The sequence below is a fragment of the Hemibagrus wyckioides genome, linkage group LG28 (genome assembly GCF_019097595.1).
Source record: "Hemibagrus wyckioides isolate EC202008001 linkage group LG28, SWU_Hwy_1.0, whole genome shotgun sequence".
NCBI lineage: Eukaryota > Metazoa > Chordata > Actinopteri > Siluriformes > Bagridae > Hemibagrus > Hemibagrus wyckioides.
In genome coordinates, this window is record NC_080737.1 from 12,463,686 (window position 1) to 12,474,523 (window position 10,838).

The window sequence follows — 10,838 nt, forward strand, 5'->3', positions numbered from 1 at the left end:
TTTATATTCTTTAAATAAAAAAAATTACTTGCTTTTGAAAAACCACAAACGTGGTGCTATTGGAGTGCAAATCATCTTCATAGAAACTGACAAAAAAAAGAGAAGGAAGATGAGCCTGGAAATAACAGCCTGAAGTTCCCTATTCATTCCTATGCAGGATGCTCATTTACTCATTTACTGATGACTTAGCTAAAGCTCCAGAGTCTCTAGTTCCACCCATTACTCTTTCTCCACTTCTGCCTCTTTTGTGATATTCTGCCATCCGGATCCTACAAATCTGTCTATCTCCTGCTGCCGCTTTCCCAGCATGCTCTGTTCCTCTAACACCATCAGGCCGGCTGCAGCTGTGACGAACAAATCTGCAGAGAAGGAAAGGTACAGCCTGAGCCTAAAGATTGAATAAAACAGGAAGAAGGTAAGAGTGATGGATGTTGCACCAGTGCGACTGTCAGGTGGAAAATGAAGATCGAACTGGAAAGATTCTGCTCATGAAGTACCAATATTTCTGTCTCCAGTTTTTTTTTCTCTTTTCAATTTGTCTTATGGCTATGTTTAGCTACTCATAGCCAGATGCATGCTTATGAAAAAATAATCACAATCTGCAGTGATTGTTAAAACATTCACACACACACAAGCATAAGCACACATGCGTACACACAGGCAAGGCAGGTGTGTAACTGCGATAGCCCCCATGGCACCATCAGTGATGTTTATATTTCTCTCACGCTCAGTCCCTCTCTTGTTCAGCTTTTATATTTAGTAAGGTAAAGTAAATAGTGTTGCAAGCATGCATGTGCCATTTCTGAGTGCCACAAAAGGCTTGCTTTAAAACCGTTGGATTTTATCTTCTCTTTCATGAATGTATGATAGATATGGCAGCGATTACCCTCAGAGATTTTTACACCTGTCCATTATTCCAGAGTCACCGCTGTAGTGATTTTCCAGAGATTCTGGCTATTTACCATAAATTGAATCATTTGATTCAGTTCAACCATTCATTGCCTTCAAACGATTCATTGCCATTCCTTCTTCTAAATAGACAAAGTATGCAATATTGTGCCTTCTAATTAGCAAATTACATTGCATTTCATAAAATCCATTTAAAAAAGTAAATCAGCTTGATTCATCAATCAATAGAACCATCAGCAAAGCACAAAAATGTGCAGTGACAAATACATTGAACATCCCTGCATTAATGTTACTGTGCTTTCATTGTCTGAGCTTAGTTTGCATTTCTCCTGATAACAAACACGCTTGACTACATACAGTGCATATTCATGGAGCAGCAGTGGATCCTTCTTGTCATGCTGCATCATCCACACAACTGAGAGTTACACACGCCTCACCAGTCATGCTAATGAACAGCTCAGCAGTTCAAGCATTTTAAATCAATTACACAATTATGGCATGAAAGTATTGCCAGCATATACAAAAAAAAATAACAAATACATGCCCTCTACATCCACGTTAGAGAGTCGACTCAAAGAGCCGAATGGTTCATGAGTGACATGACATTACACCATGGCCGCATCCAGTGGAATTTATATTATGCAGTGATATTTAGGAGAGGGTGTTCTAGTGATTGAACACAAATCCCATGTAATTAAATGAATCTGACACTAACTACAGTTTCTGATTTGTAATGTAAATATCTATTAGCTGATGCACAAAACAAAGCTCAAATATTTTAATCAGTTATTCTTTATCGACACATTTTACATATTCATGCACAGATACTCTGACACCAATACACCAAGCATTTCATGCTTTTCAGGAGGGATGGATGAAACATATATTGCATGTCGTGGAGTGATGAAATTTTCATGCATATGACCAAATTCATTAACATTTAATCTTCACCTAGTTTTAAGTGTGTATCGCATTTAAATGTTAATTTAAAACTAATACATCGTCGCAAATCCAGGAAAGAGCTGAGCTTGAGTGATGCAATACTGCAGTGAAGAATAGGCCTACTGTATAACATAATATGCTGTGACTGAACATACATTTTTACATAATTGTAGCTTCTCATTACGGAGTCTAGAGCTGAAGTCATATAAAGTTCTAAGTTATATAAGTTATAAGTTCATATGGTTTGCAGAATCTGCAAAATGTTAATGCAAAAATAAGGGATTATAAAAAAGGTCATTTTTTTTGTTGTTTTTAGCTCTGCCCTTATTTACATATGTTTATATATAGTCCACAATACATTTGAAACAAAATAATAACAATTTATGTCACTCTGTTTAAAATTGTACACACCTCCGGCTCTTAATTGTATCATGTTGCCTTCTTGAGCATCAGTGAATATTTTGTAATAGTTGTAGGAGTAGGAGTCCCTCAGGAGTCCCTCATGGATCTCAAAATCATGTAGCTGCTGTAGGAATGATTTAAAATATGTACACTACCGCTCAAAAGTTTGGGATCACTTGCACATTTCAGCTTGATTCAGCTACGGAGGAAGACTCCATCAACCAATCCATCTTGTGGGAGATACTCCAGGAAGCATGGGGTGAAATCTCATCAGATTATCTTGAAAAAATTGACCGCTAGAATGCCCAATATGTAATTGCTGCAAAAGTTTGAAGAAAACATTCATCATTTCCATCAAAATCATTATTTCTAAAACAATACAATTTTTTGAGTGATCCCAAACTTTTGAGCGGTAGCATAGATGTCGGATATCTAAAGAATGTACAGGACCCGAGGGATTTCTCTGAAGTGAGCAGTTTGGGGGACTCATGAACCATTAACACAAAACATAAAATCAGTCATTGATCATGGAGGTAACAACACAGTATTAATAATCATGTGTGTGTAAACTTTGGAACTTTGTGTGAATTCAGTTTTTATTGTGTCTTGTGGACTATATGTAAAAATCTGTTATGTGAATTAGCTTATCGCCTCACACCTCCAGCATCCTGGGTTCGAGTCTCGCTCCCGCTCACTGTATTTGTGGAGTTCTCCCCATGCTTGGTGGGTTTCCTCTGGGTGCTCCGGTTTCCTCCCACAGTCCAAAGACATGCTTCTAGGCTGATTGGAGTCTCTAAATTGCCCGTAGTGTGTGATTGCGTGACTGAATGAGTGTGTGTGTGTGCCCTGTGATGGGTTGGCACTCCGTCCATTGTGTATCCTGCCTTGATGCCCGATGACGCCTGAGATAGGCACAGGCTCCCCGTGACCCGAGTATAGATCGGATAAGCGGTGCAGATAATGAAATAGCTTATTTAGGGCAGGACTAAACAAAAATGCAATGGTGAATGTAAACTTATAGCCTCTACTGTACAATCTTCAATCAGCAGACAGATAGCATTAATCTACCGTACTCCATACCTTCTATCCGTGGTTTTTAATGGTTTGTTAAACATACACAACAGTGTGAGCAACAGCGTCCTGCGGTATCGCATTTGCTGAAAGTAAAGAGTCTGCTGAAAGGTCAGGGTTCACAGGCCAGCCGCATGACCCCAGTGCATGTCGAAGAATGTGTGTTGTATGCAAGATGTCCAAGTGGACAGATTTAAACAGGGGCTGTGCTGCTTGAGTGAACCGCTTCGATTAATTGAACCATTGGAAATCTTTTTTAAGTGCTCCAGTGGGTTGAAAAATCACACTGATTTATGGTTCTAGTGACAACACAGAGCATTAGGTAATGTGTCTGTTAATGTCTTGCTGTGTATTGCTAGGTAACATTTTATGCTAATTTGCTTCACTGATAATCTTAATGACTGAAAATTGAATACGTTTTAACAGTAACCTGTGGTCTGACCTTATTGTACATATGAAAGCGTTAGCTTTAGGGTTTTGTATCTCATCCATTTATTCATCTATTCATTCAATAAGTGCTGGGGTCTTGTTGTTTTCTATCTATCTATCTATCTATCTATCTATCTATCTATCTATCTATCTATCTATCTATCTATCTATCTATCTATCTATCTGTCTGTCTGTCTGTCTGTCTGTCTGTCTGTCTGTCTGTCTGTCTGTCTGTCTGTCTGTCTGTCACACTTTGTACTACCACTCCCCCACTACCCATGTATGTATCTATGTGTGTATCTATCTATCTATCTATCTATCTATCTATCTATCTATCTATCTGTCTGTCTGTCTGTCTGTCTGTCTGTCTGTCTGTCTGTCACACTTTGTACTACCACTCCCCCACTACCCATGTATGTATCTATGTGTGTATCTATGTGTGTATCTATCTATCTATCTATCTATCTATCTATCTATCTATCTATCTATCTATCTATCTATCTATCTATCTATCTATCTGTCTGTCTGTCTGTCTGTCTGTCACACTTTGTACTACCACTCCCCCACTACCCATGTATGTATCTATGTGTGTATCTATCTATCTATCTATCTATCTATCTATCTATCTATCTATCTATCTATCTATCTATCTATCTATCTATCTATCTATCTATCTGTCTGTCTATCTGTCTGTCTGTCTGTCTGTCTGTCTGTCTGTCTGTCACACTTTGTACTACCACTTCCCCACTACCCATGTATGTATCTATGTGTGTATCTATCTATCTATCTATCTATCTATCTATCTATCTATCTATCTATCTATCTATCTATCTATCTATCTATCTATCTATCTGTCTGTCTGTCTGTCTGTCTGTCTGTCTGTCTGTCTGTCTGTCTGTCACACTTTGTACTACCACTCCCCCACTACCCATGTATGTATCTATGTGTGTGTGTGTCTATCTATCTATCTATCTATCTATCTATCTATCTATCTATCTATCTATCTATCTATCTATCTATCTATCTATTCTTTTTTGTCTCATGTTTTCTGCTTAAAATTAAGGTTCATATCTGGTACAGTAGGTCATGGAATCCATGTGACTTCTAATATCCTTCAACTTCATCCTGAAATTCTTTCAGCAGTTTTGATGAGAGCTTAAATTGTACCAGAATTCATGGCCCGGGTCACATAAACACACTTGCAAAAATATTGCGATTAAGTCCCCTTTTTGTGCAGCACACACACTCTTTCGGTTTTTCTTGATATGTAATCTCTGAGGCTTTTAAGCAAACACTGAAGTGCACACCGCACACTGCACACCTGCTTCCACTACTCAGTTGCATGCAGTCAAACTGTGGCATATTGTTTGGGACAGAAATTGGAACAGAAATAGCAAGTAAAGTGCTGGAAAGAAAAATAACATGAAGGCAAAAAACAGACAGAGAGAGAGAGAGAGAGAGAGAGAGAGGGAGAAAAAAGATGGTGAAAAAACAAGATAAAGGTTTTAGGCACATAACCACCATATAAAACACTTAGTAATCACAGTGCAAACAGAACACACACACAGCAGCGGTGTTCTGTTCCTCAAAAGGGAAAGCCGTTTGTCACAGAGAGAGGTTTTGGCATGACTCTAAAATGAGGCATTTCTCCTCCGGCTGTTATTGTAACGGTACACCGTTTCCAAAAAGAGTTCAAGAAGAGAGATTACTGTGGAAAGGAAAAGTGGGATGGCTGGCATCAGCTCTGATCTTGGATCAGCGTCTGTAAAATGTAAAACCGTAGAAGCTGGATAGACATGAACAGGGTGTAAAATCACAGGTGCTGAGTCAAGTGTAGTGACTGGTAGGAATTCTGGGAATATGAGAAGCAGTATTAAGTTTCTGTAGGATCAGCTGAATATTCCCAGGAGTCTGTGTACAGCTCTGGTGTGTTGAATATCTGAAGGCGTAAGAAATTGTCAAACAATTAAGGGATTAATAAATGGTGCTGGGACAACATTTGCAAGCCCACTTTTAACCAGACTTTACTTCGGTTACTGCTTTACTATTTTATTATATTTTAAACAATGAAGGAGGAAGAAAAGATCCTTCACTCACTGCGGAAACAGAGAACAGTCAACGTCAGAACAAATTAAAACTCCTGCTTCCATTTTCAGTGACGCTCATGTACTGATTTGGCAAAACTCAACCCAGGCAATAACACAGGATCCATGTATTATACATGGCTAAACATCACCATTTATGTATTTTACCCAATGACAGTTGCATATTGAACAGAAAAGAGAGAGACTGCTTTGATCATCTATAAGATATGCTATGCTATACTATAACTACATTATATAAAGGTCCTGATCAAAACATTCCAAAGTTGCAGATAAAAAAATGTATTGCAGTAAGTTTAACCTTTTCATGTGAAAACTTCATGGCTCTAAATAAGACGAATCATTTTCAAGTGAATATTTTGTTCTCTAACACATTAAAATAACAGTTCGTGAATAATCACACACTTATACCTGAATTAATACTTAGTACTTAGTCAAAAAAGAACTAATGATGAGTTAAGGAATGTACTGACAACCTGTATGTATTGACATGGTTAGTTAACATGTATGTACCGGTTAGTTAACCGGTATGTATTAGTTAACACAAAAGGGGTAAATTGAATGGTTACAATTTGGTATTTTAATCACAAAAATAGATTTCTACAGATTTCTACTTAAAAAATAAAATTATTTTATAAAATGTTAAAATAATAATCTTGAGAAAATTATGGCTATTTTAAATTATTTTATTTGTATATATTTTATATCTATTAATAAAGCATAAATAATTCATCAAATTTCTCCTCACCATTTTCAAAGTGTGAATGAATCTTTGAGGTTGTATTTTGCATTAATTGTATGTGTTGTGTTAGGTGTTTCTAACACACAATTACTAACACATTCAGGCTTAAAAATTTAATAAAAAGCCAGAGTACTGTAGCAGTGAATGAAGAAGAGATAAAGAGAGATAAAGCTCAACAGGTCCTGAACTTTAGTTCATAAAAATGCATATTAAAGTTTTTAAGAAATTATATTAGATACTAGCAAACGTTCATTACCTTTGTAAACCAAGAACAAAACAAAATCGGTTCAGTGGCGTCCATTGAGTGTGATGTAAGAGGGGAAAAAGACCTTGTGTTAATCATTCACTTGACTTTAATGGACTAGATTGTAAAAATGACATTGATTTGTTTGTTACTTGTTTCTCAAGAAACAAAATGCTTCTCAGGCGAATTATAAACATTACTAGTAAAACAGCTACACTATTTGTGTCATGTACAGTGGATATAAAAAGTCTACCCACTCCTTTGAAAATTACAGGCTTTTCCCCACCTTAAATATGTCATAGCCACCAACAACCTTCAAGTAAGCAACAAATAGAAATGTTAACTATACTTTGTTAAAGCACCTTGCGCCAGATCTATCAAATTATAAGGGGATCTCCTCTCCTCTTGAAGCCCTCATCAAGTCATTCAACGGGTTTTTGACAGGATTTAAGATCGTCATCTCCAGCTGTATCACAGGCTTTGTGCCAAAATAGCTTGGCACCTCTATCTTGACTAGAAAAGCAGCCCCATAACATGATGCTACCACCAACAGGTTTCACCGTGGGCATAGCACCAAATGGATCTTTTAGAATTATGCCCATGAATTCAAAATTCTACCATGGTCTCACTAGGCCATAACACATGGTTTGAGATGATTGGGAAGAATATGAGAGACTGTTCTCACAGGGAGTGACCAGTACTTGTCAAATTTTCCTTGCACCTTCTTTAATGTTAGTTTTAATCATGTCCTTTTGTTCATTTTATTTAGACATCCTAGTTATAAGCCATCCAGTTATATGGATATGTCACCAGGGAGCCCTGTTTGTTGATAATGGCCTTCACTGTGTTCTAAGGTACATGGTTCCAGCTACTTTTACATTTACATTTCTGGCATTTGGCAGATGCCCTTATCCAAAGTGACTTACAATTTATCTCATTTTATACAACTGACCAATTTAGGGTTAAGGGCCTTGCTCAAGGGCCCAGCAGTAGCAGCTTGGTGTTCCTGGGATTCAAACTCACAATTTTGGACATTTTTTGGTACACCTCCATGGCTTCAGCTGTTTAAGAAATCCATAAGATCCTACAGAAACAGCTTATCTTTATTTGGTGTATGACATCATTGATGGCAGTATGGTAATTGCTTGAGCATGAGTTTGAATTGAGCGTTTAATTATGAATTTGCCATGTGTTTATTTAATTTGCTGAAATATTTCTTTTTTTCTTTTCGGTTATATTATATTACAGTGTTAAATCTGACATGATCTACCTCAGTTTCCTTTCCAGTTACCTCAGGGTGTGTAGAATTTTTACCTGCACTCTACATAAGTTGTTCAGTTAGGGACGAGAATCAAAAATGAAATAGAGAAAACCAATGTATTCTTTTTTTAATAGGGACTAAAGTCTTATAGCTTTGTCCCCACATAACATAAAAGCACATGTTATCTTAAAACATTTGTTATAAAACACACCACAGATATATTGAGCTGTATTCTACCAGAAATAAATGGGAGACACACAGTCGGATGCTCAATTATGTCATGCCGAAAAGATCTTTATGAACGGGTCTAATTTCAGCTCGAGGCTTTTTAGAAATGGCGGGAAGAAAAGCTGAAGCTTCTGCTTGCCTTAGTGTTCAGTTTTCGAACATGAATGCTGAACGGGCCAAGCGTGTGTAGTATTCAAACTGAATTAAGAGTCCTGAAATGTGGCCAAAAATAGTAGTAAGTGCATCAGAGGGAAAAAAGGTAGTCTGTTTTCAGGCTGTTGAGTGACTGTATTCATTACACTTTTCACCTCATCCATAACTACATAAGGAAACTGGAGACGTCCTACAGAGCTTTTTTTTTTTTTACTGAAATTATTACTACCAAAAGCAGTAGATTTCTTGTAAAATTGTTGATTTTGTTTTCTTGGATGTTGACCTTGGATTCTAGCTAACAAGCCATTTATTTAAGCAGGATGTGCTGATGTGTAGAGAAAGTATTTATTTATGTATTTATTTCTTTGTCTGTCTGTCTATCTATCTATCTATCTATCTATCTATCTATCTATCTATCTATCTATCTATCTATCTATCTATCTATCTATCTATCTATCTATCTATCTATCTATCTATCTATCTATCTATTTTGAAGATATTTTTTTACCACAGTATACTAGTGAGCCAAAATCCAACCCAGGTATAGAGCTCTGATATGTCTCATGAGATATGTACAATTAAATGTAAAAGTAATGTGTTTATAGGCAGAGTAGAAGTAAATACAGATATTTTCACGCTAGGCTCACTATAGAAAAGTTTGAGTTGCTGCAGCATGTGCAGGATTGTCATATACAGAATAAAACTATTCTAAGACATACATCTTGAATACATCTAGTAAAAGATGTAAAGTTTCTTTGAACAGCACACCCCGAAGCGTTTTTCTTTCACATTTATTTATTACATGTGATTCATTTTTGTATTTATTAAATAACAATACTTACTATTACTAAAACATTCTGTTCATCCATTTAAAGTATGTTTAATCTCGTGAAACAAATTCCTGTTATCACTTTACATTATAACAGCTGCAAACAATAACAGAAAAACAATCCAGATTGACATGTTACAGAGAAACCAAGGGAAACGTTATAGCTTTACCTCAGACTGTTACAATCTTTTATAAGTGCTAAATAAATCTCTATACATGAATGTGCAGCGTTCACCTTCTAAAGCCCTTTGTGTGATGATGATGTAGAAGTGATGGCCATGTGTGTTTTTGTATATTAACATAAACCTGTGGTTTGCCTTGCAGGCAGAACTACAGTCTGAGCTGCTGTTACAGAAAGCGAATCAACGCCTTCTATAATTGCTATAAATTGTGTGTTTCTGAAGCCTTGTGAAGGAGTTGAATGATATGTAGCTATTTAAGGTGCTGTGAAAAGGGCTGTCAGTCAATCGGGTAGATCTAGACTTTGCACGTGCGAATGTTTCTGTACATTGTCTAACTGTTAATCAACAGAGAGATGTTCGCTTTTAGAAGCCGGTGGGAGATGTTGTGTTCCTGGCAGTTGGGAAAAGGCTTGATCGTGTGTGTGTGTGTGTTGTTGTTTGTGTGTTTACCTCACACATGGAGGTAGTTCTGTAGCTACATTGTTTATTTCACAAGTGAGAATTAGTACTTTCAGGCTGCCTTTAACACTGCTGTGTTTCTGACAAATGGTTGAGTTGCATTCGAGTCCTACTTCAAGCAACTTGAAAAACAAATGAAAACAATTCATAAGCAGCTTTAATGTTTGTTTCTTTTTATATAACAGGTCAGCGACTTTACACACAAGAGCATCGCCTGGGGTTAAACTGGGTGGGAGAGACAACATGTTATACACAGATAATACAGATACGAATATGAGAATATGAAAGACTATTCGTTTTTTAAAGAGGTGTGCACTGGTCCTGGGATCCCATAGGACACGAGTAGGAGGTTTTTAATTTCATGCATGTGAGCAGATATGAAGCATGCAGGGCAAAAAAAAGACCTCTTGCATTAATGTGAACACGAGCTTGTTGTGTGATGCATTTATTCATGCATTCATATATATATATATATATATATATATATATATACATGTTGAAAAAAACAATTCGGATTATTATTCTTAAGGTATAAATTTGAATACAGATACAGATAATGTTATTGAATAGAATTTAAATATAAAACTTATAGCATGCCTGAATTAATGATGATGAAATACAGTTTCACTTTGTTTTTATAGAAAATGCTTTCATTTTAAAGTGTTTACCTACAATCGAGGCAGCTGTTCGTTTGTTTGTGTTTATACTGAACATCTGTGTTCATTTCACTACTTTAAAGGCTTCTTTGCCAGAATATCATTTTAATATTAAAACTATGGGCACAGTAGTAGGGCTAGTTAAATAAACTGGCCCGTAGAACAGAAAAAGATCCATCAAAATCTCAGTTGAATCACATTTGCATGATATGAATGCTGATGCATTAAG